The following is a 22,676-nucleotide window of genomic DNA, read 5'->3' on the forward strand; positions in this document are numbered from 1 at the left end:
TCAATACCGGAAGTCAAAAACCGGAAATGAGATATCGTAGTGGCTTCTGCCTCTGGGACTCATTGCCCTAGTAACTGACCCCTCGCTTGCTCTGTGCACGCGCAGATGCAAGCGCTTCCACTATTGCGCAATAGTTTTACCCACTATACAGGTATTAATATATTATTCAACCGGCACAGAGCATAGCGTCGCACCTCTGTTTCTCACAGCAATTTGTCATAGATAGGTGTAGACACCGGCCCCAAACCTTTTATGCGCATGCGCAGTCAACATTGAAGTGAAGCATCTAAAAAACGGCGCCTACCTAGTACATGGCAGCTTAAAATTACCAAAATACAGCTGTAAGTAGGGAAATACCCTTCCTTATTAGTACAAATACCAGCGGCGCAGTAAGAACAAGAGAAATGGTCAGATGTCACTTACAGTGTCTCTGTATCACCGTCAGTCCCCGGCAGCTACAGGCGCTAGCCCAAAATGCTTCTGCGCATGCGTGGACGGCGCTGAAGTCTAGATCCTCAGACATCGCCTACCTCTACATACATAACCATAGAACTTCAAACACTATGAACTACACTATTGGGCGCGCCCCTCTTACCACTTGGGACTCCCTACTGCATGGTACTTAGAGATCAATAGTAATCAGATGTAATATAGACGGCTTCCAGCATATGCCCAGTCAGAGGGAACAGTCCCCCGTTCACATAAAAGGAACTGCATTAAATAGTCCTAAAAAAAACTGCTGTCCAGAGGTCAAACAAAAAAGGTTAGCAATGGCCATCCGGTCGAGGCAGCCCTCCTCATCTAATACAAAGTGTAAATACACCTCCATTCGTTTACCTATCGGAGATATGGCACATACAATCAAACCAGATCTCATAAACCGAATCATATTCCCATACCTATCAGGCAGTCCACCTGTATTTTAATGGGACCCAGATAGTCAAATTAGTGTGCATGCGCCGACTTAGAGGGAATGGGGCAAACCAGTAGCCCTTTGCTCAAAGGCCCAGAAACGGACAGGGGTTCCCGATAGCAATACATTGAGAACAAACTCTTGCCAGTCAGGCCCCTAGGGATGAATAATGGACCGCAGTAGCGTTCATCGTGGATGGCCTATTCGCACTAGTAGATTGCTAAACCATTATATTTCTGAGATCCAATACTGTAGATTTGAATACCAATACAGAAAGAGGGAGCCCAATATTTACTTAGTATGGGAACCATACGAATGGGTGTGCTCCCTTGATGTACAAAAAGGGGCACTCCCATTTATGAAAATGATGTCTATCAGCCCAACATAGGTAGTGGTCATATCTGCATAAACATGCGTAGGAGGTGTGCCCTCAAATACGTGGCTTGACAATAATTTAGGATAATCACAAATAATAATCACTAAACACATATTCCTAGGATTGTAGGTTCCTAGGATATTTGTAGGATTGCTGCTTCCAACAGGTGGCGCTTCAAGACCTCTTGCTCTCTGAATAGGCAGTTTGCACATTAAATTTCCCATCGGAGTATTGCACGGCGAATATACCTCCTTACCTTAGCATTCCAGAGCTGGTATGTCACTGTGCTCAAGAAGAAATGTTACCTTTAGACCTGAATCCTTCTAGGCACGTTATTGGTAAGATTCAAGCATGTCTCGATCGAAATCTGATGCCAGGTCTCTTTTACATGTTCCCAAAGTTGGTGCATACTGGTCGACTCACTTTGGTCAGTATACAGTTTTTTCTTCAACTCTACCCACAAGTGTTTGAGTAGAGGTCTGGGGACTGAGGGTCAATCTAACACCACTACTTCAATGTCATTTCTGTGTATATTCTGTAATCTCATGACAGACTTGTTTAACATCTACTATGTAATCAGTACTCAGAGAGGTTTCATTGTGTGGTATTTGTGATGCTACATTGGACTGCAGGAAAGATCTACAGAATAACTTGTAGGAAAATGTGCATATCATTTTGGTTGCCATTAATTTTTTTATGGGTAAGAAATGGGCGAGGAGCTGGGTGTGGTCTAAGGAAAGAGAGATGGTCTAAAAAGAAGCATGGTATCGCTAATGCAAACATTAAACCTGTTTTTTAAAGTTTTTATTTCACCATTGCTGCCCCTTGAGATACCAGCCTAAAAACTCAGCTAATCAGTCTTGCCGCAGGGCAGGTCATAGTGTTTGGAGTGGGCTCAGGAGCTTAGTAAGGGACACATATACCAGATGTCAGTCATGTTACACAGTCTGCATCTGTCTCAGGAACCATTTCAAAGTACTGTTTCGAGTCCAGCAGGATGGCTAGAATCGACCCTAGTGAATAGCATAGTGTAATATATTCCAGCCTTATGTGTCCCCTATCCTGTGCCCCTTCTTGGTATATATGACTCCCATCCTGGACTCATCCTAGTATACATGTCCCCCCCCTCCTGGTATATATGTCCCCCATCTTTGCTCATTCCGGTATATATGTCTTACATCTTGGTACATATGTCTCCCATCCTTGACCCATCCTACTATATATATATATATATATATATATATATATATATATATATATATATAAATATATATATATATATATACATGTATATATATATATATATAAATATATATATATATGTATATATATATATATATATATATATATATATATATATATATATATATATATATACATATATATATATATATATGTTCCCCATCCTGGTATATATGTCCCCCATCTTTGCTCATTCTGGTATATGTGTCTTCCATCTTGGTACATATGTCTCTCATCCCGGACCCATCCTGGTATATATATATATCTCCCATCCTGATATATCTGTCCCCCTTTCTGTGTTTCTATATGCATTGGTGCGCAGGGACCCTGCAGGTCCTTGGATGCATATCCAGCTGAAGTATGGCGTCGGCGCGCCCCACTCTCACATGGGTACAGTCGTGACCGCAATCGTTACTCCGCTGTTTGAGGACACAGAATACTGATATTGACCACAATTCTGCAAATCAATTCACAAAATTTGCTAAACTCTAATGGTTTCTTAATCTTTATACAAGTAGGATTGTTTATTCCTAAATATGAAAATGCAAATTTTATCTCAATCCATCCTTTGAATGTTTCCATACTAGTTGCTATGGCTATTTCTAGACTCACGAATCCATGTTACCCATTCTGTTCTATGTGTACTAATGTACAATTACTACATTAAATGTAAAGTTTACTAATTAAGCAGATGTTATATTACACAGTGACTGCTCTTCTTTGCTGCCATAGCAGCTTTATTTATTAAAAACAACTGCAATCAGTGAAACAGGTAGAAAAATATTTGATAATTCTATAGCTTATATCAAAATAATCATTTATTTCCAGAAAATTCTTCAAAAAAAGCGGATCTCCAACACAGATGAAATATCCTTTACTAGTATAAAGAGACATTAGTTAGCAAATATGGCCTTTATATGGCTCATTTAATTAAGCCAGACCATAAGGTATCTGGAGAGTGTCTTTCCAAATATGACCCATTTAGTTAACAAGTTCTGACAACTGAAATATGGATTTGTTTTAATACTGGAAGAATTGCTTAACACCACAGATTCATTCCTCATACTTGTATTTCCACAGAGAGAAAACATATGTTTACTAACTCTCTTAATTTTCCAATACATCTGCTAGTCTTTCACATGTAGATTTTCATTACATTTTATCTATGATGTAACTAAAATAAAGTTTAAAACTTCACTTAAGGAGAAAAATGTCCTTCTAGCTCCAAATATACTGTGACCAGGGAAATAGAAGGAAAAGTACAAATGATCACAATGATAATGTCAAAGGATTTTAAATAGTATTTACACATTATTCTGAGAGCATCATGATGTAGGAGCAGAGCAGACACCCTGACTCCAGTGATGTATGACTTACTGGGCTGCTTTCTTCCTCTTGAATGCAGATTGCACATTTTCTGTTAGTACAATAAACCTCATTTTAAGGCAGAAACATTACTGTGTCCAACAGTTATTAGATAAATGAAACTGAAATAGCTGTTGCAAAAAAAACAATTTTTATAAAGCATTAAGCTTAAGATTAATAGGGGTGCCCAAACTTTTTCATATAACTGTATTTCCGGGACTCATTGCCCGTGTATTCGGTGAGTGGTGGCAACGTGTATGAGCGGGTGTGTGGCCTGGGTCGGTGTGTGATTTATGCTCCCATTACAGCATAGGACAGAGGTTGAATGCTGGACTGAGAGTGTGCGAGATAGATTAACCCTTGCAGGCACAACCCAAGTCACGTGCTGAGAGCGGACACGTGACGAATTAGTTACACCACGGAGTAGGGATTCGTGACAAAAGGTATGCTACATTTTCTCCTGTTACCCTTGTGAAAATAAAAAAATTGTGTCTAAAAGAGCTTTTTTGTAGGAAATATGTTATTTTTTTTATGCGCAGGCGCCGGGAAAGGTCAGAGAGGCCCGGCACCTGCGCACTGCAGTACTTTGCTCTGCCCTCAACAGGGCAGACAAAGTGCGCCTGTGCCAGAGCCGCAGCGTGAAGACAAGAAGAGGACGTCATCGTATGAAGATAGGAGGCCCCGGACCGCGCGCCCATCGGACAGGACCGGACTGGGACCGCCCCTGAGTATAATCTAACCTCTTTTTCTCATCTTTCAGGATACATCAGGGGCTTATCTACAGCATTCCAGAATGCTGTAGATAAGCCCCTGATGCTGGTGGGCTTAGCTCATCTTCGATTTTGGGGGGTTCCCTTTAAATCTTGTTTGCCAGAGGGATCAAGTACTTTTTTTTCACTGCAAAATGCAAATAAATTTATATAATTTATACAATGTGATTTTCTGGATTTTATTTGTTGTTTTCTATCTCTCAATGTTAAAATTAACCTACCTTTAAAATTATAGACTGTTCATGTCTTTGTCAGTGGGAAAACTTCCTAAATCAGCAAGGGATCAAATACTTATTTCCCCCACTGTATTATGTGGTCCCTAAAAAAAATTGGTTTTGTAAACTTTGTTGTAAAAATGAGAAATCAGTGATTAACATCGAACCTTTCTAACTTCCTAACAAAACAAATTATGTCTAAAAAATGTGATGACGTAGACATGTGGGAAATTTTATTAACTATTTTGTGTGACATAACTCTCTAATTTAAGGGTATAAAATTAAAAGTCTGAAAATTGCAACATTTTCAAAATGTTGACCAAATTTATATTTTCACAAATAAACACAAGTCATATTGAACAATTTTTACCACTATTATGAAGTACAATATCTTACGAGAAAACAATCCCAGAATCGGTGGGATCTATTGAAGCGCTCCAGAGTTATTTCCTCATAAAGTGATACTGGTCAGAATTGAAAAAAATTGAAAAACAGGTTTTGGGATGAAGGGGTTAAAGCCTTTATTGAGGTGAAGCTGAGCTCTATAAATTCATATGCACTGAGCTCCCCTTAGTGGAGGCTGTAGGCAGTCAGTTTTATCATGTAATATGTGAAAGAAAATGGGTGTATTTACCCAGATGTTGCTTGAAAATACATTGAAATATTGGTGTTCAGAAGGATGATCCATACAGTGTATTCATGTTTCATATGTAATTATGAACCACGTGTTCCACTTTTTTCAGCATAGGAGACTAATAAACTTAGCGGGTGTCCAAATCATGTGGAGTGCACCTTAGGTGTGTTTTTTTTTTCATCCTTCTATGTTGCACTTAAAAAAGTGTTAGATTTTCTTTCAAGAAAGTGTTCATCCCACCAAGTGTTTTTAGTCTAAGCCAAATTCATGATCATGGCATGCCATGGGACTCAAGAGCGGCAATGTTTTAGGATGGGATTGTTCAATTAAGACTTTTTTCAATGTTGAATAAATAAAAACTATAAGAATTCACAATGGCAACTGTATTTAGAATTGAGAGTCCTCAGTGGAAACCGGTAAGATCAGCAACAAGATCCAGAATTATATCATTTCTGGCTTCCTGAGTTTTTAAAATTTGCATTTTTGAAATGAAAAAACAACAAACAAACCATAAAGGTTCTGTATTAGAATATTATAACTTTGTGATAATAATAATTTTTATTTCTATAGCGCCAACATATTCCGCAGCACGTTACATTTCAGAGGGGACATGTACAAACAAAGACATTACAGAATAACGCATAAATCAACAAATACCTGATTGCTGTCAGTTCCTCCGTTACTTGTTACTGCATTTGTGCTTGGTCGTGTGATCGCACCCGTTAGACATCTCATGTATTGTTGCTCCTGTACTTCTATAACCAACAAGCAGGATATATAAATAGATCTGCATATGGTAATTTGGCTTTACATTACCCTTCTGGTAAACCTGTAATGCAGTGCGTGGTAGCCATACATCCCTACGATAACTGGAAGGATAGAAGCCCAAGACCTGGTACAACTTAGGTACAGGGAATTATTACAGTCCATAAGGTCCCAAAGAGTGAACAGAGTAGCAAACTAGTGCTGAATATGCCGGCAGTGAGAATAACATAGCTATCGAGATTCCCAACCCCATGTCGGAGTCACACGAGCGTTGATTCTCCCACGTGAGATATTCAGGCTGATTATGGTCACTCTGCTCAAACTCTGATTCGAGATTCCTAAGAATGTCCATTTTCTGTGATCCGATTCTCTAGAATGAGGGAATCGTAGCACAGGTGTGAAGAAGATGGAGAACTTAATTTCTCCATCTTCTCCATTGTCTGTGGCCATTTAAATCAGAGTGCATTTGTATCACATGAGTGAAGTCTGATGTTTTACACACACTCATAAACTTGTATGGCTGCACGTAATCCGATTTATGGAGCAAAAAAGTCGGCATGAGCAACAGAATGCTGATCTGCAGTGCCCCATAGTATAATATTGGTCCCAGTGCTATGCAATAAAACATCGGATAGCAGTCGGACGATGTATATGCTCATGTTAGTGAACCCTTAGGCGTGAGAAAAGTTGATCCTTGTTGAAGCTCTGTCTACAGTTCATTTTCGGTTAAGCATGGTTACATGTTAGAAGAATTTCCAGACATTCCAAGAGATAGAGTGACGTATATGGATCATTGTCTCATTGTAAAAAAAAGCATAACACACTCACTGTATAGTTCTTCTGCTTTTAGTCTACTTCGAAATAAGTATTCAAACACAGTTTTCTAAAAAGTAAATTAAGAAGGTTGTGTTTGACACTAATTTGGTGCATTGGGACTTCTGGACACATGAGAAGTATATATCGGGGAATAGACATGATACAATGCACAGAGCAATACTGCAGGATACATATGGTTAGCAGTTTTCAGTATTTTAAAGAGATTCTAATTGTAAAGATGAATTCATCAACTTCATTTGTTTTTTTCTAGTACAAACCTTTAATCATCTCTCAAAAAAAAGAAATCATGAAAAAATAAGCAAAAAAACCCCCCTGGAGTTATACACTTTACTCTTTACAGTATATTTAGTACCAAGAACAATGGTTGAAACAGTTGAAGTGTCATACATCCCTCAGTGATCCATCGGCAACCTAATTCTCTTCTCCACAAATACAGTGGTCCTTATTTGTAGAATAATACTGCTCGCGCTCTCTACCTTCTGTAACAGCCAAGTCCCTGGAGGTGTCCTATTATGTGCTATTGAACCCATATGAGTTCTGCTCACTATATACGAAAGTCCCCGGCTCATGAAAGTGTCAGCTCTGTTCATTTCAAGACATACATCTTAACCCACACTGAACACTGCTCGCTTTAATAAACTTTTGCCATGGGAAAAGGGATCCTAATTTATTATTCTGCAATCCATCTAGCTCATCTCTGGTGACCTTAGTGGCCTCATTTCCAGGATTAAGTCAAGTAGAAGTAAAGTGTGACCTTCATTAAAGTTATGCGTAAGCCCTTATTCTTGAGTTTATTTTCTAATCATGTAATCCTTAAAAGTTTCTATTAACTATCATGTGAAAATATATCTAGATTTTTTAAATTTTCCAATCTAACAAAAAGTTCATGCCAAGAGAAGCGAAAAATAAAAATGATACAAGATGCAATTGTTATCTGTAAAGATATAAAGCATATAGATTTAACAAAGAGAAATGTGGTCTCAGTGAACGTAGAATATTATTACCAACAATAAGTACAGAAAATGGCAGATGTAGCAAGAAGTGAATTAAGATGATGCACTCAAAGTGCAGGACAATTTTCTATATCTTTGCCCCCTTTATGTAAAAGAAAATACATTGAGACAGTATTATGTCCACGAAAAATGTATCCTTTCCTACACAAAAATATGTGATGGTTGATCGGGTGGGAAATCAGAAAAAAAGGATAGCAAGACCCGTTTGATGTATCAAAATTTTAGGAGATTAAAGGTGCCATAGCAAAGCTTACACAAAGCAGAGTTCATTGCTGAATATTTAGGAGTGCAAATGGAGCTCCCGCTAGGGCCGTGAGGTACTCTGGCAGGGTCCGATGGTTCTAAAAGGGGGATGTCATGGCAGCAGTGACCCAGTCTGTAGCCCTGGGCATCCAATTAAAGTCAATTAAAGGGGAAAATAAAGTTTTTAGGCGGTGTGTTCGTGACGCCACCCGTGGTGTTTGGCAATAGGGAAATGGCCGACGCTGCGGTTCGGGTTCACTGGGGCAGATGGTGATGCAGCTGAGGTTTTGCAGCTCTCCACAGGTAGAGCTAGGCCCCAGGACAGTTATAGTGTTTGAGTCAATGATGGTCTGATGTTGTAGTGCTGCAGTAATAATGCAGAGGACACAGCAGGGTGCAGTTTCCACACTTTACTCACAGTTCTTAGATGCAATCCCCAGCCGGGTGCTGTGTCCTCCGGGTTTGTGATTCAGCCAGCTCTCAGGTAATTTGGGGTATACTTTCCCGAGACTCTTTTTCTTATGTTCCTTCCCTGGTCATCTTTCTGCGCTGGCTTCGCCCTCTTGCCCTGCACCTCACACACAGTTTCCCAAGCCAGCAGCCTCGGATGCCTTGGGGCGACATCCTCCTGGTCCCCTTGATCCTATGCGGCTGCCTTTTCAGAGAATGTGCATGGCTGTAGCACCTTCAGTTATCACAGCCTCCGGCTTGCTAGCTGAGTCTTCCTGGTCGGTCAGGGGGGATTTGGGCACCCAGGGTGTATTAATCACTTCTCTGGCCCCTAGGACACCTTCTCTATTTCTCAGGAGCTCCTTCCTTTACGTATGCTCTCATCCACTTCTCCCAACTGACTCACTAACTAACTCCTCCCACACCCTCTACCTAGTTCCCCCTACAGCCTGAGATGGGGCCCTCCCTCAATAGGGTCTGCCCAGATCCCCTGGCCTGGAGTGGTGTAGTGTTGGATGCTAAAGTGTGGGTCTCGGCGAGTGCCCCCTCCTTATCCGAGAGCGGAGTACTACACCTCTGGCTGAGGTGCAGTACATCTGTGTTGCGACTGGACCCTCAGGGGCGCCACACAAATCCTACATACAAAGAACATGCCAAGAGCCAGAGGTAAAAAAAAGTATAAAAAGATGTTTAATTTAAAAATATATGGACAGGATAGAGTTAAAATGAGTCTCAAATTGCTAATGATGGCTCACGCAGAAATATACTTAATGTATATATAAGTGAAAAAGTCCAATTACTTTATGACACGCAAAAATCAGATAATTAGAAGCGACATCTCAATAATTGTAAATTCAATAGACATAAAAAGTCAATGTAATGGACAAAAGGTAATGGTAGTAATATATATATAGCGTGCTATGGGGACAAAATAAACAGTGTGATCCAAATAAAACTCAGCGTATACACAAAGCAATCTCCTGCTGCTGTGATGACTGCCCTGATGCGCGTCTCAGTGCAAAGCTTTCATCCCACCCCAAGACAATGGATTTCCTCCAAAATACGCAGATTTGTATTCAGTTTTTAGTGCTTAGCTCTTTCTTATAAACAACTTACAGTACTTGCCCTCTGTAATTTTTCTTGAAACATGTAGACACTTAGGCCCTGATGCATCAAGACTGGCAATGTTCTCGCAGGTCTTGATGAGGTAGCATATAGGAATCAGACGCTACTGAATCACTAAGAGGTGGATGCCATAAGTTTTACTCCACTCATTGAGTGGAAAAGATTTCTGGGTGGAAGGAATGGCTCAGTTCATCTTGAATTAGCTGTGATATGCTTTCCTGGTATAGTTGTACAAATCTACTTAGAACGCTAGTGAGAGCGAAAAGTAATTAAAGATCGCTGCTAATATCCTCCAGTCTTAAAAGATAGGTATGCCATGAAAAACAGCACATTTTAGGCAAAAGTAATGGATCACTGATGTGATGCTAGTGAAGTGTCAAAGGTCCAAATGATCATTAGGTTCTAAAACTGTTTTATTAAGGACAACATGTTATAAGAGTGAATTTCCTTCTTCATTAGGAAACATTAGGAGGACATGAATGAGAAAACACCTAACTTACTTGAGAGGGTTTGAAATGAAATGGACCACAAAGGCAGAACAGCGAACAAGTGCTCAGCTCCTCTGGGAACGCCTGCACGACTGTTGGAAAGACATTCCAGGTGAGAGAATTACAAGGGGGTGTAAATAGTCATCAGATTAAAAGGGGGTCACTTTGAGGAATATGAGGTTTCACAAATATTCTCTTTTGAGTCACACGTGTTTCTTTGTTGCTGGTTTCCATGTGTGTTCCTTTGTGGTTTTAAGGTGCCTTCAGTCTGAATCTACAATGTGCACATTTAAATAAGAACCAAGAAAGCCATAGCATGAACCGGTGGGTCCAAATTTTAGCCACAACTGTATAAACAATTGGATCGCACATACCCACACCCTGAACATCACAGAGGTCAAACTAGTAGTCTAAGTTAGTGAAGTGAAATTAGAAAAATATAGGCATAAATTTAATTTTTGGGATCAAATAACTAAAAATTGGCATGTGCATATGTGTCCAACCTCTTTTGGTATGAAGCCTCTACAAATTTCTGGTGCAAGCAATAACCTTCAAAAGTCACATGCTTAGTGAAAAGGAGTCCGCTTGTGTGCAATCTAAGTGTCACATGGGCTGCCAGTATATACACACCTTTTCTGAAAGGAACCAGAGGCTGCAACATCATAAAGCAAGAGGCACCGCTAACCAAACAACACCATGAAGACTAAGGAGATCTCCAATAAAGTCAGAGACAAAGTTGTTAAGAAGTACAAGTCAGCGTTAGGTTTTAAAAATATCCCAATCTCTAATGATCCCCAAGAGCACCATCAAATCCATTATCATCAAATGAAAAGAACATGGTACCACATCAAACCTGCCAAGAGAGGGACACTCACCAAAACTCTCATCCTGGGAAGGAAGGCTTTAATCAGAGAAGCAGCACCGAGACCAAAGGTAACCCTGAAGGAGCTGTCGAGTTCCCAAGCAGATACTAGAGTATCTGTCCATAGGACCACAATAAGCTGTACACTCTATAGAGGTGGCATTTGTGGAAGAATGTGTAGAAAAAAACCTTTACTTACACATAAAAATTGTAAGGCTCGCTTTGAGTTTGCTAAAACACATGTGGGAGACTCCCCAGATGTATAGAGGAAGATGCTGTGGTCAGATGAGAGTAAAATTACAATTTTTGGCCATGAAAGGTAAACGCTATATCTTACATAGTTACATAGTTATTAAGGTTGAAGGAAGACTATAAGTCCATCTAGTTCAACCCATCGCCTAACCTAACATGCCCTAACATGTTGATCCAGGCGCATAACCAACACAGCTTATTCCCCCACGAACACCATCTCTATAGTGAAACATAGTGGTTGCAGCATCATGCTTTGGGTTTTTTGGCAGCAGGGACAGGGAAAAAGATCCTAGTCGAGGGGAAGATGGATGGTGCGAAATGCAGGAATATTCTTGAGCCAAACCTATTTCAGTCTGTCACTGATTTGAGACTGGGACAGAGGTTTACCTTCCAACAAGACAATGACCCAAAGCATTCTGCTAAGGCAACACTCTGGTGGTTTAAGACTCGAGACACGTAAATGTTTTGGAGTGGCCTAGTCACAGCCCGGAGGAAACCATCTAACTTGAAGGAGCTGGAGCAGTTTTGCCTTGTGAAAAAAAATCCCAGTGGCAACATGTGGAAAGCTCATAGAGACTTATCAAAAGTGACTTGCAGCTATAATTGCCGCCAAAGGAGGCTCTACAGAGTAATAACCTTACGGGGGTGAATAGTTAGGTACACTAAAGTTTTCAGTTATTTTGTTCTATTTGTTGTTTGCTACACAATTAAAAGAAAATCAAATGTTCACAGATGTATGCTTGCTTTTTACGCGAACTGATGCAAACCCTCAAAAAAAAACACAGTAAAATTCCAATTTGTGAGGTAGCAAAACACAAAAAATGTCAAGTGGAGTAAATACTTTCATAATTCATAGTACAAATAAAATACTCTGAGTGTTTCCATGACAAGTAACGACAACACTCATGAGGCTGTATGGAGTATGAATCACAGGAAGTGGTGTCTGGTTGGAGGGCATGAAAACATTGTATTGATGACTAGGGAAGTTAATGAAGGAAGAGGTTTCAGAAGCATGCCAAACATTATGTGCTAAATTAAATAACAGTGTTATGATTGTCATGACTAACTCAAACGCTGTACAGACTATGCACAGGTCCTATAATAGGAACTATAATGTACCGTATATACTCGAGTATAAGCTGAGATTTTCAGCCCAAATTTTTGGCTGAAAGTGCCCCTCTCGGCTTACACTCGAGTCACGGTCGGCGGCAGGGTCGGCTGGAGAGGGGGAGAGAGGGTTGAGGCATACTTACCTGCTTCCGGGGCTCCTGGCGCTGTCCCTGAAGCCCCACGGTCTTCGGGTGCTGCAGCTCTTCCCCTGTTCAGCGGTCACGTGGGACCGCTGATTAGAGAAATGAATATGGACTCCACTCCCATAGGGGTGGAGCCGCATATTCATTCCTCTAATGAGCGGTAACGATGACCGCTGATAGAGGAAGAGGCTGCGGCACCCGGAGACCAGCTGTCCGGGAGAAGGAGCGGGACGCCGGGAGCAGGTAAGTATCTCATATTTACCTGTCCACGTTCCACACGCCGGGCGCTGCTCCGTCTTCCCGGCGCCGCTCCATCTTCCCGTCCTCTGGCTCTGACTGTGCAGGTCAGTATGGAGAGACGCCGAGACAGGACGCTGAGGAGCTGCAAGCAAGAGAGATGAGTATGGCATTTTTTTTTTATTGCAGCAGCCGCAGCATTATATATACCGGTAGCACAGCTTTCTATTGCACATCTATGGGGCAATAATGAACGGTGCAGAGCACTATATGGCAGAGCTTTCTATTGCACATCTATGGGGCAATAATGAACGGTGCAGAGCACTATATGGCAGAGCTTTCTATTGCACATCTGTGGGGCAATAATGAACGGTGCAGAGCACTATATGGCACAGTTTTATATGGCACAGCATTCTATGGGGCAATAATGAATAGTGCAGAGCACTATATAGCAGAGCTTTCTATGCCACATCTATGGGGCAATAATGAACGGTGCAGAGCACTATATGGCACAGCTTTCTATGGCACATCTATGGGGCAATAATGAACAGTGCAAAGCACTATATGGCACAGTTTTATATGGCACAGCTTTCTATGGGGCAATAATAAACGGTGCAGAGCACTATATGGCAGAGCTTTCTATGGCACATCTATGGGGCAATAATGAACGGTGCAGAGCACTATATGGCAGAGCTTTCTATTGCACATCTATGGGGCAATAATGAACGGTGCAGAGCACTATATGGCACAGCTTTCTATTGCACATCTATGGGGCAATAATGAACGGTGCAGAGCACTATATGGCACAGTTTTATATGGCACAGCTTTCTATGGGGCAATAATGAACGGTGCAGAGCATTCTATATGGCACAGCTTTCTATGGCACATCTACTATATGGGACCATAATGAACGATGCAGAGCACTATATGGCAGAGCATTCTATTGCACATCTATGGGACAATAATGAACGGTGCAGAGCACTATATGGCAGAGCTTTCTATGGCACATCTATGGGGCAATAATGAACGGTGCAGAGCACTATATGGCAGAGCTTTCTATGGCACATCTATGGGGCAATTATGAACGGTGCAGAGCACTATATGGCAGAGCTTTCTATGGCACATCTATGGGGCGATAATGAACGGTGCAGAGCACTATATGGCACAGCTTTATATGGCACATCTATGGGGCAATAATGAACAGTATGGAGCATTATATATGGCACATCTTTATGTGGAGCATCTATGGGGCCATAATGAACGGTATGCAGCATTATATGTGGCACAGCTTTATATGGAGCATCTTATGGGGCAATAATGAACGGTATGGAGCATCTATTTTCCTTTTTGAAATTCACCGGTAGCTGCTGCATTTCCTACCCTAGGCTTATACTCGAGTCAATAAGTTTTCCCAGTTTTTGTGGCAAAATTAGGGGGGTCGGCTTTTACTCGGGTCGGCTTATACTCGAGTATATACGGTAATATAACTGCAAACTAGAAATGAGTACATAAACTGGAATAGAATTTTACTTGAATTTTACAAAGAATCGGCATTTGCCAATTGATTTTTAGTCATTTGCTTCTACACGGATTCAGCAAGGTGGGAGCCACTGGCCACCATTTTTTTGAACTATAAAAGGTCATCAAAAGGTTAAAAAAAATTTAAAAAATCCTTATACTCACCATATCGCTCACCTTGTTGACTCCTCTGCTACATATCGCCACCCGTTCAGTTGTGTAATCCCCGAGATATTTCTGTGCATACATGTGGAAGGTCATTGTGCATGTGATTCCAGTGGGAGTAATGGGGGATGAGAAAATGCAGAAAGGATGGGACAGGTGACAGAAAGTAGCAGAGAGGACGGAAAGGTGAGCGATAAGGTGAGTATGAGGATTACGTTTATATTATGTTTATTAAGAACAGGCGAATTTATATTTTGCCTCACTCACTCATGTCTACTACAAATGTTTCCTGTGGTTAAATAAAGTGAAAGCATATAATAAATGATATTATAAGGCGATTTAGAAAGGCAAGAACATATAGTCTATGTTAATTTATATTCTATAGTACTAGAAATGGGTCTTTTCAGAGGTTGAACCAGTACAAGAATGTAACATTCCTTATTTGTTTCTCCTCCCTATAGTATAGTAATAATAAAATTCAACATATTGGACAAATTTACATTTCTGCACTTACCTACTGGTGTTAGTAAGTTGGAGACTTTGTTACTTAGTGTGTAATAAGGTATTTTCAGATGCATATTTTTTCCAAAATGCATTAGGATAACTTCTTTAACCAAAGTGATCTTAGAGGACTTCAGATTGTGTCCTAAATTCTTAGTCCTGACCACAAATTCTCCTAACATTTAATGCTGGCTACATGGCACATTTATCAGCCACCTCTTATAGTGGGAACTTGAAAAGTCTGAAAAGCTGATGACATCAACACTTATTCTATGTGTACAACTATGTAAACTTTTTAGACTTTAGTTAACCTTAATTAAAAGGCTCAGTAACTGAATTTGAATATGTGAAAGATTTAAGGTAAGTGTGTTACCCAATTTCTGGAATTAATAGACTCCATACACTTCTGTGCTTCATCTTCTGCCCATCCCAGATCATGAATAAATGGTTGATATAACTCTGAAAAAGGCATGTATGGTGTGGTAACAGCAGGTTACTAATAATGTGGGTGGCTTCAAAAGACCCCATGAAAATATTAGTATAACTGTGGGCAAACCTCATCCACATTGCGGTACCTTTAATTTGCTAATGCAGTTTAGACTGATAATGAAAGACGTTCTCTCGTAAAGCGTCTATTGGTAGCTAATAAAAGCATAATTTATAATTGTATTAGAAACTAATCTTAAACATAATTCATGAGAAACATTGATGTATCAAGAGGGAACATCAAGAGTTAGGAGAAGTTATGTGTCGCTCCATTTACTGGTTTTCAATTCAGATATTAATCGAGAGGAGTGTCATAAATATGAAGGTAAGTTTTGTAAAATAAATCAATGTAGTTTGACAAAGATGACAAGTGAAGGAATAAATACCCAATAAAACACGATGACAAAGTGGATGTAAAAGATTCTTGTGGATTTTGCCCAGGGTGCCAACCTAAGGAATCATAATGCCCAGAATTCCAACTTAATGAAAAATAATGCCCAGAGTGCCTTTTAAGTAATAATAATACTCAGCATGCCCAATGTGACTCAATAATAAATAATTATTATACCCATAATGTCTCCTAATCAATGGTAATGCACATTAATTAGTAATAATAACACTCAGAGTGCCCCTTAATCAACAATAATAATAATAATCATCACAGTCCCTCGTTAATCAGTAATAAGGTCCCAAGTTCCCCATTTATCAATAACAATAATTCCTACAGTGCCCCTTAACATATATCACCCAGAATGCCCTCTTAATGATTAATGATACCCCTCCAGGTGCCCCTCAAAAATGAAATCCAATATTAATAGAAAAAATAATATTTAAGCTCACTTACCCTGAATGCCCAACCAGTCCTGCAACTGAGTCCTCTTCTATGCAACTAGCGGTAAATCACAGGAGGCACAATTTTTTCACTTTGTTTGTGTGGCTCTGTTGTTATATAGGCCACAGGCCTTAGGTAACATGTGGATTAGAAGCCAAAGAGTCGTAGCGCTGGTAGCCCATGCATTACCACAGGTTTAAAATATATTGGCATGATGTGCATGCTGATAAATCTGTCCATGCCGCTCTCCTGGAGTTCTGCATGTGGACAATGGGTGACTATCCCACGTGTCCATCGCTAGCTATTCTACTGAATGCTTCTCATTTTCCTTGTAATAGTATGGTAAGTAAATAGAAGATGGCTGCTGAGTTTTCCTAAACACGTAGTAATATGTAACCTTTCTGTGTCCTCGCAGTGGGACAACTGAGACTTTCATATTTTGGGGGGTGAGCAGGAGGTTGTACCTAACATTTAACATTCAGTCAGTATCTTTAGTTATATTGTCAAGTTGGGTTTTAAGGAACCAAAAACAAACTAAGTTTGTAAATCATCATTTTCATGTCCATTGACTTTTTTTTCATAATTTTAATATACAAATAAACATATGGAAATGTCTGTTTGGATTTGATCACAATCAGACATTTTTTCTTTTCTCTAAAAGCTTCTTCCTTGTTAAGAATCTCAACTCCGAACTTTCTGCTTCCTCTCCGTCAAAACTAAATTCTTGTAACTTGAATTCTTTTCTTGCTCTACATTTACTGAATTTATCTTTCTAAAGATTTTTTTTAACTATATATTCTTTCCCTCAGTGGGCCTTGGTTGTGTTCTCAGCTCACGGATATGTACATGCTTGGAATAATTAATTTCTCTCCTCAACTTTCTTGTGATGTAAATAACTTTTTTTTCTCTCCAGCCCCTACAAGATACAGCAAGTGAACAAAGTCTCCAGGTGAAGACTTGCTTGGTAGAAGTGACCAATCATATATGACAAGTAGTAAGCAGAAGCCGAAGTCAGCAGATATATGTAATATAAAAGTGGAGAATATGTGCAAATATATTTATATAAACAACATGGCCGGCCATATTTCTAAACCAGAGTTTACATTAGTGCTGCTGTGATGACAAACTGAATATCGTCCTAAGTGTCTTCAAATAGTGACATGCCATGGCTTCATCCGCTATCATCATAGGAATTGCCATAAGAAGAGATGAATATTTACACACCAATATACAAGCAAATGTTCTCCCAGAGAGTTTGACTTTATGCAATTTTCTTGCTCCATATTAAATCAAATTCAGGACTCTATTTTTCTCCTTCAACCTTTATTTCCCCCAAGAATGGAGAGAGACTGCAAACTGCAGACAAAGCAATGCTTTGTTTGTAAGATTTATTTTCAATGTGTCTCTCCAGTTTATCTCGATTCTTCCCAAACCCAACGTCATGGCTCAAACAAAAAGGCTAAACTTTTCTGACAGTGTGTCACCGGTGGTTTACAAAAAAAATTATTTCATTTTTTTTTTTAGCAAACACTCCAAACTTAAGTTCTCAACTTCTCCACATTTTCCCATGATGGAAAGTGTAATATTAAAAACCAATGCAGAAGGGGGTAAAACCCGTTTGTTAATATTTCAAGCTAGATATTGTAAGTAAATATAAAGGTTTAGGAAACAAAACCACGAACGTTTCTCCACGAGTCCTGGATGGAAATCTAAAAATGTCTTCATCTTGTTACATTGCACTGGAAATGTCTAACATAAGCTAGAAATGTACAAATGAAATTTTCATTGACAATTTGCATAAGAAACCCTCATGGCCATCTAGAGGTCATAAAACTACAATAAAGAAAACAAATAATAGATCATATTTTAATTAGTGAGCAGATGACCCAAAACATTATCAGTTCCCTAGCTAGGAGCCATTAAAAGATGAGTGCTTTCTGGAGTAATGTTCTCATTGCCTTTATACTTTCTATTAGATAACCTGCACTGGCATCACACAATATCTGTGCTGCTGACCTATTATAGCTATAGTCTGGCTGTTGGGACTAATTGTATTGCTAAGGAGAATAATCTTAAAGGGTATAGAGAAGTGCAATACCATTACATTAAGCAGCATGATCATTTACACAAATAGCTGCATGAACAGTTTTCTCCGGTGCAGCAACAACTCCATTCATCAGTTTGGAGAGTCCTTTTAATTTACCATCAACATAACGAAAACAGCACAAAAGAGCAATGAGATATAATAACAGTCTATTAATTGTGAAGCAATGGAACTGTAATATCAAATAAAGGGTGGACCACGGAGGGCATCGGTCTGAGAGCTGGGGAGCTGCGCAATTGAAGCGTATCATTGTAGTCTTCATTTTATTTTGCATATCTTCAGAATCAAATATTATGGAGCAAAAAGGTAACAAGTTCTTTCCCAGGGAGATTACTTAGTGCACACAGTAACGGAAGCATTGTCTGCGCAAGTATTGAGGGAGATTTACAGCTGGTGCCGAAGATGCCATGGAAACATGGGGTCTGTTTTCACCGGACTTAATAAAATTTATGAAGATTTCCTGCCAACAATTGTCTGTTCTGCTGACATCTTCAAAGCAAGACTGATTTGCCAAGCCTCCAGAGATCGCCAGTACAAAACTGATAATTATATTAAATATACATAGACAATAAAATGTGTGTTTACATAACTATGGCCATAAATATCTAACTGAGCAGCCATTGTTCTCAAACCCCTTTTAAGCAGCCCTTAGAGGAATCCACTTCTAATGACATGATGGTTTAAAAGATGTTGCTCCGTCTTGTTCCATATTTAATTAACTTTCCTTTTTTAAACTTGCTATGTCTCTCAGACAATAACAAATATGTCTAGAAAAAAAAAAAGTGGGTTGAAAGCACAAACGAGACCTCATCATGCTTAGTTTTTCCACACAGGAGAGGCGGCATGCTTGGGTGATTGGTTGACCTGGGACTATTTAACGCCCTATGGGCATTTTCTAGTCTTTCATAGTTGACTGGCGTAATGTAGAGGGAAAAAAAAAAGAGCCAGAAATTAATTTAAAAAAAAAAAGTAAAAACGAGCACTGAATTTCTAACGCTTCATTGCTCTGCATTTGTGTCTTCACAAATTCAGTTGAACAAACATTGTAAAGAGAATGGTACATTTACCACTAAAAGGTAAAACCCCCTCTGAACATAGAATTGGGCAGTAGGGTGTGAATGAATTCATTAAAGAGGATTAGGGACATGTTAGTGACTTTCTGAACAGGTTCGTTTAAAGGAGCAGTTCCATATGTCGGAGACAAGGAAAGGAACTGCGAAATGTGATGGAAATGTCTGCTACAAGTCTATGGAAGGAAAGAACAAGAATGTGTTAACTACAAATGCAATTTAATTAACGTCGGAGAGGTGTTAATAGTACATGAAAAAGAGAGCTAATTACAACACGGAAATATATCATCAGAGATATTAGAGCATAGAATTGATTTGAATGTAATCATATGTTCTAATAAATATGTATCCCCCTCCACCAAATAGTCTAAGCCTATAAATCCAAAAGAAAGTTTTAGGAATTATATTTGATTCTTACTGGGAAGGTACAATATATCCACTACGTAGAGGCAAAATAAGAATTCTGGTTCAGAAGACTCATTTAGGGCAAAATATTTGGTTGTACGTCTAGTTCTAAATACCTTGGCCAAACCAGAATGATCATTGGTGCCCCCAAATATAAATATGCATCACGGAGAATTTGTCACCACCTAGACCTAGACGTACGCCACTGAGCCAAGATGATTTTTGCAGATAAGAATAAACGGATGTCATCATGAACCCAAACATTTTGCAACTTGATGCATATTAAGTGTTGCTATGATCCATGAAAATTTTTCATCTGTAAATACAGCTATGTATTATGTGAGGGGTAATGTGAGATGCCTTCTTAAGAAACAGTATCACTTTTGTGCATGGGCCATGTCTAGAGTTTTGGTCACTTGAATGGGGCTTTATTGCAATGCCATCCAGAGCCAATGGACAAGAGTGGAGCTATTTCTTACGGTAAGTAACTGGTTTTCTTAATTCATGCAACCACTTTTTACTCCTCCTGATATGTTAGATCAGGGGTGGGGAATCTTTTTTCTGCCAAAGGCCATTTGTATATTTATACCATCCTTCGGGGGCCGTACAAACTCCACCCACAAAGTACATCCTGACTGTGGCACCGATGTCAGGATGTAATCTTTCATTGCATGCCCTTCAGTGTTCAGTAGTGAACACTTCGTGTGTACTAACAGAGCAAGAAGAAATTAATGAGCTGGATGTAATTAAAATACACCTCCGTGCCCAAGAATGTGGTCCCTGAGAATCTGCTCAGGGGCCTGATAAAAGGTCATCAAGGGCCGTTAATGGCCCTGGGGCCTGAGGTTCCCCACCCCTGTGTTAGATACATGCAGATCCCACTCCATACACTGCAGATTACCTGTGTTTTACAAGTAATGCCGGCTTCCAATTCCTGCAATCAGAGATGATTCAGCCCGCAACAGTTTAACCTTTTAGATGCCGTTGCTAATAGAGATGAATGGGAGGGTGCGAATGGGTTGTCCTACCATGCAAGATCTGATGTGTCAGCCATGCTAATATTTCTGAGCACTGACACAGGCAGGGCTTAATAGAAGAATGCTAGCAAGATCCCTAGTACTAAGGGTACGTGCTCACGTTGCGTTTTTGGTGCACAGAATATGCAATGTTTTACAATACCAGCAAAGTTGCTACATTTTAATTAGCAACACATTCATATCTGTAGCATGTAAATTCTTCTCGCATTTTTAAGCAGATTTTCACCCAAACTAATGAGCGGGGAAACAAATGCAACAAAAACTCATGCAAAAAATGTGACAAAAACAGAAAAAACGTGGCAAATTGTGCTTATGTTGCAGAGCATTTTTACTGCCAACACATCAAAATTTGCAGCAGAATTTTCCTATGCAAATCCTGAACATATGCGCATAACCTAAAATTAATTTCTAACAACTGGAGATATAACATTGTCATTTGTTACACTGTATGGGAACAATGTTATCCATGACTCACTCCATTTTGAACAATGTGGATATGCTGTATTTTCACTGAAGGATCACATTAATCTTGTTCAGAAAAAAGGAGAAAGACTGTGAAGATGTTGTCACATGGCCATCATAGACGGGAATTCTCTTGTGACCCCCTTTATCAGTGATCACATAGAGTGGTTGTTCTGGTGGACCTTGTCATGTCATGTACAGTACTACATAGTAACCCATTTGTTTGACTACAGATCATGTAATTGTTCATTGGATAGGTATCCTTGCTTCTTTTTGACCCATAAAAGTTATTTTCTTGTTCAGTTCCCTTTAAACCTTCCTACTGCAACCTCCAGCCCTGCTGTCTTTTAAGTCTACATGAGTTAGGACCATCTGAACATAGAAATTTGCTGTGTTACTTTCAAGCCATCTACAAAATCATTAATGTCTAGATTGAAAAGGAAGTGATCCAATATTGATCCTCGTGGTATAAAGCTAACAGCTGTATCTAAGAATAAATATGTTTAATAAATAATTACCTCTGGTATCTGCTCATCATCAGAGAGCTGCATCCCTTCAGATTTAGGGGATAGACACACATTTACTAGCTATGTGCCTATGTAGTGAGGTTCACCTGCAAACTCCTGCCTTAAGATTTCTATTACTTCTATAAAGCTAGTCATCTGCTGGGTAATAGACAGCCTTAAGACCCAAATACACATTAGACTTATATCGGCCGAACCCACCAATGTTGATATTGCTATGGTCAACAGGCTTATATGTGTATAGAGGTCCCCAACAGATGATTGTCCCTAAAGTTAAAGGGCATCTTTCATGTCCTCAAACACTATTAACTTGCTAATGTAGGGTTAACCTGCAATTTAATAGCATTACAAAGCTGTCCTGCGTCTTACTGAAAATGCAGCTACTGGGAGAAAATTGACCTTATTCCTCTCGTGAGCCACTGGCTTTCAGTCATACAGCTGTGCCTGTAGCAGCTGCAGTCACCACTTAGTATATTGTAAGCGGTGGCACACCCCAGCACTTCGGCTGATTGACAGATCACACGGTCAGCAA

General features: G+C 39.6%; 1 protein-coding gene across 2 annotated transcripts in view; it reads left to right on the plus strand.

Moving 5' to 3' along the window:
- Positions 1-17,836, plus strand: part of LOC138642761 (uncharacterized) — a 272,058-nt gene extending 254,222 nt beyond the window's left edge. For both annotated transcript variants that reach the window (XR_011314095.1, XR_011314097.1), the window contains 2 exons: positions 10,408-10,548; positions 17,456-17,836. The gene's annotated coding sequence lies outside the window, so the exon portion shown is untranslated. The remainder of the gene's footprint in view (positions 1-10,407; positions 10,549-17,455) is intronic.
- Positions 17,837-22,676: the final 4,840 nt, after the last annotated feature.

The sequence above is a fragment of the Ranitomeya imitator genome, chromosome 6, assembly GCF_032444005.1.
Source record: "Ranitomeya imitator isolate aRanImi1 chromosome 6, aRanImi1.pri, whole genome shotgun sequence".
NCBI classification, from domain to species: Eukaryota; Metazoa; Chordata; class Amphibia; order Anura; family Dendrobatidae; genus Ranitomeya; species Ranitomeya imitator.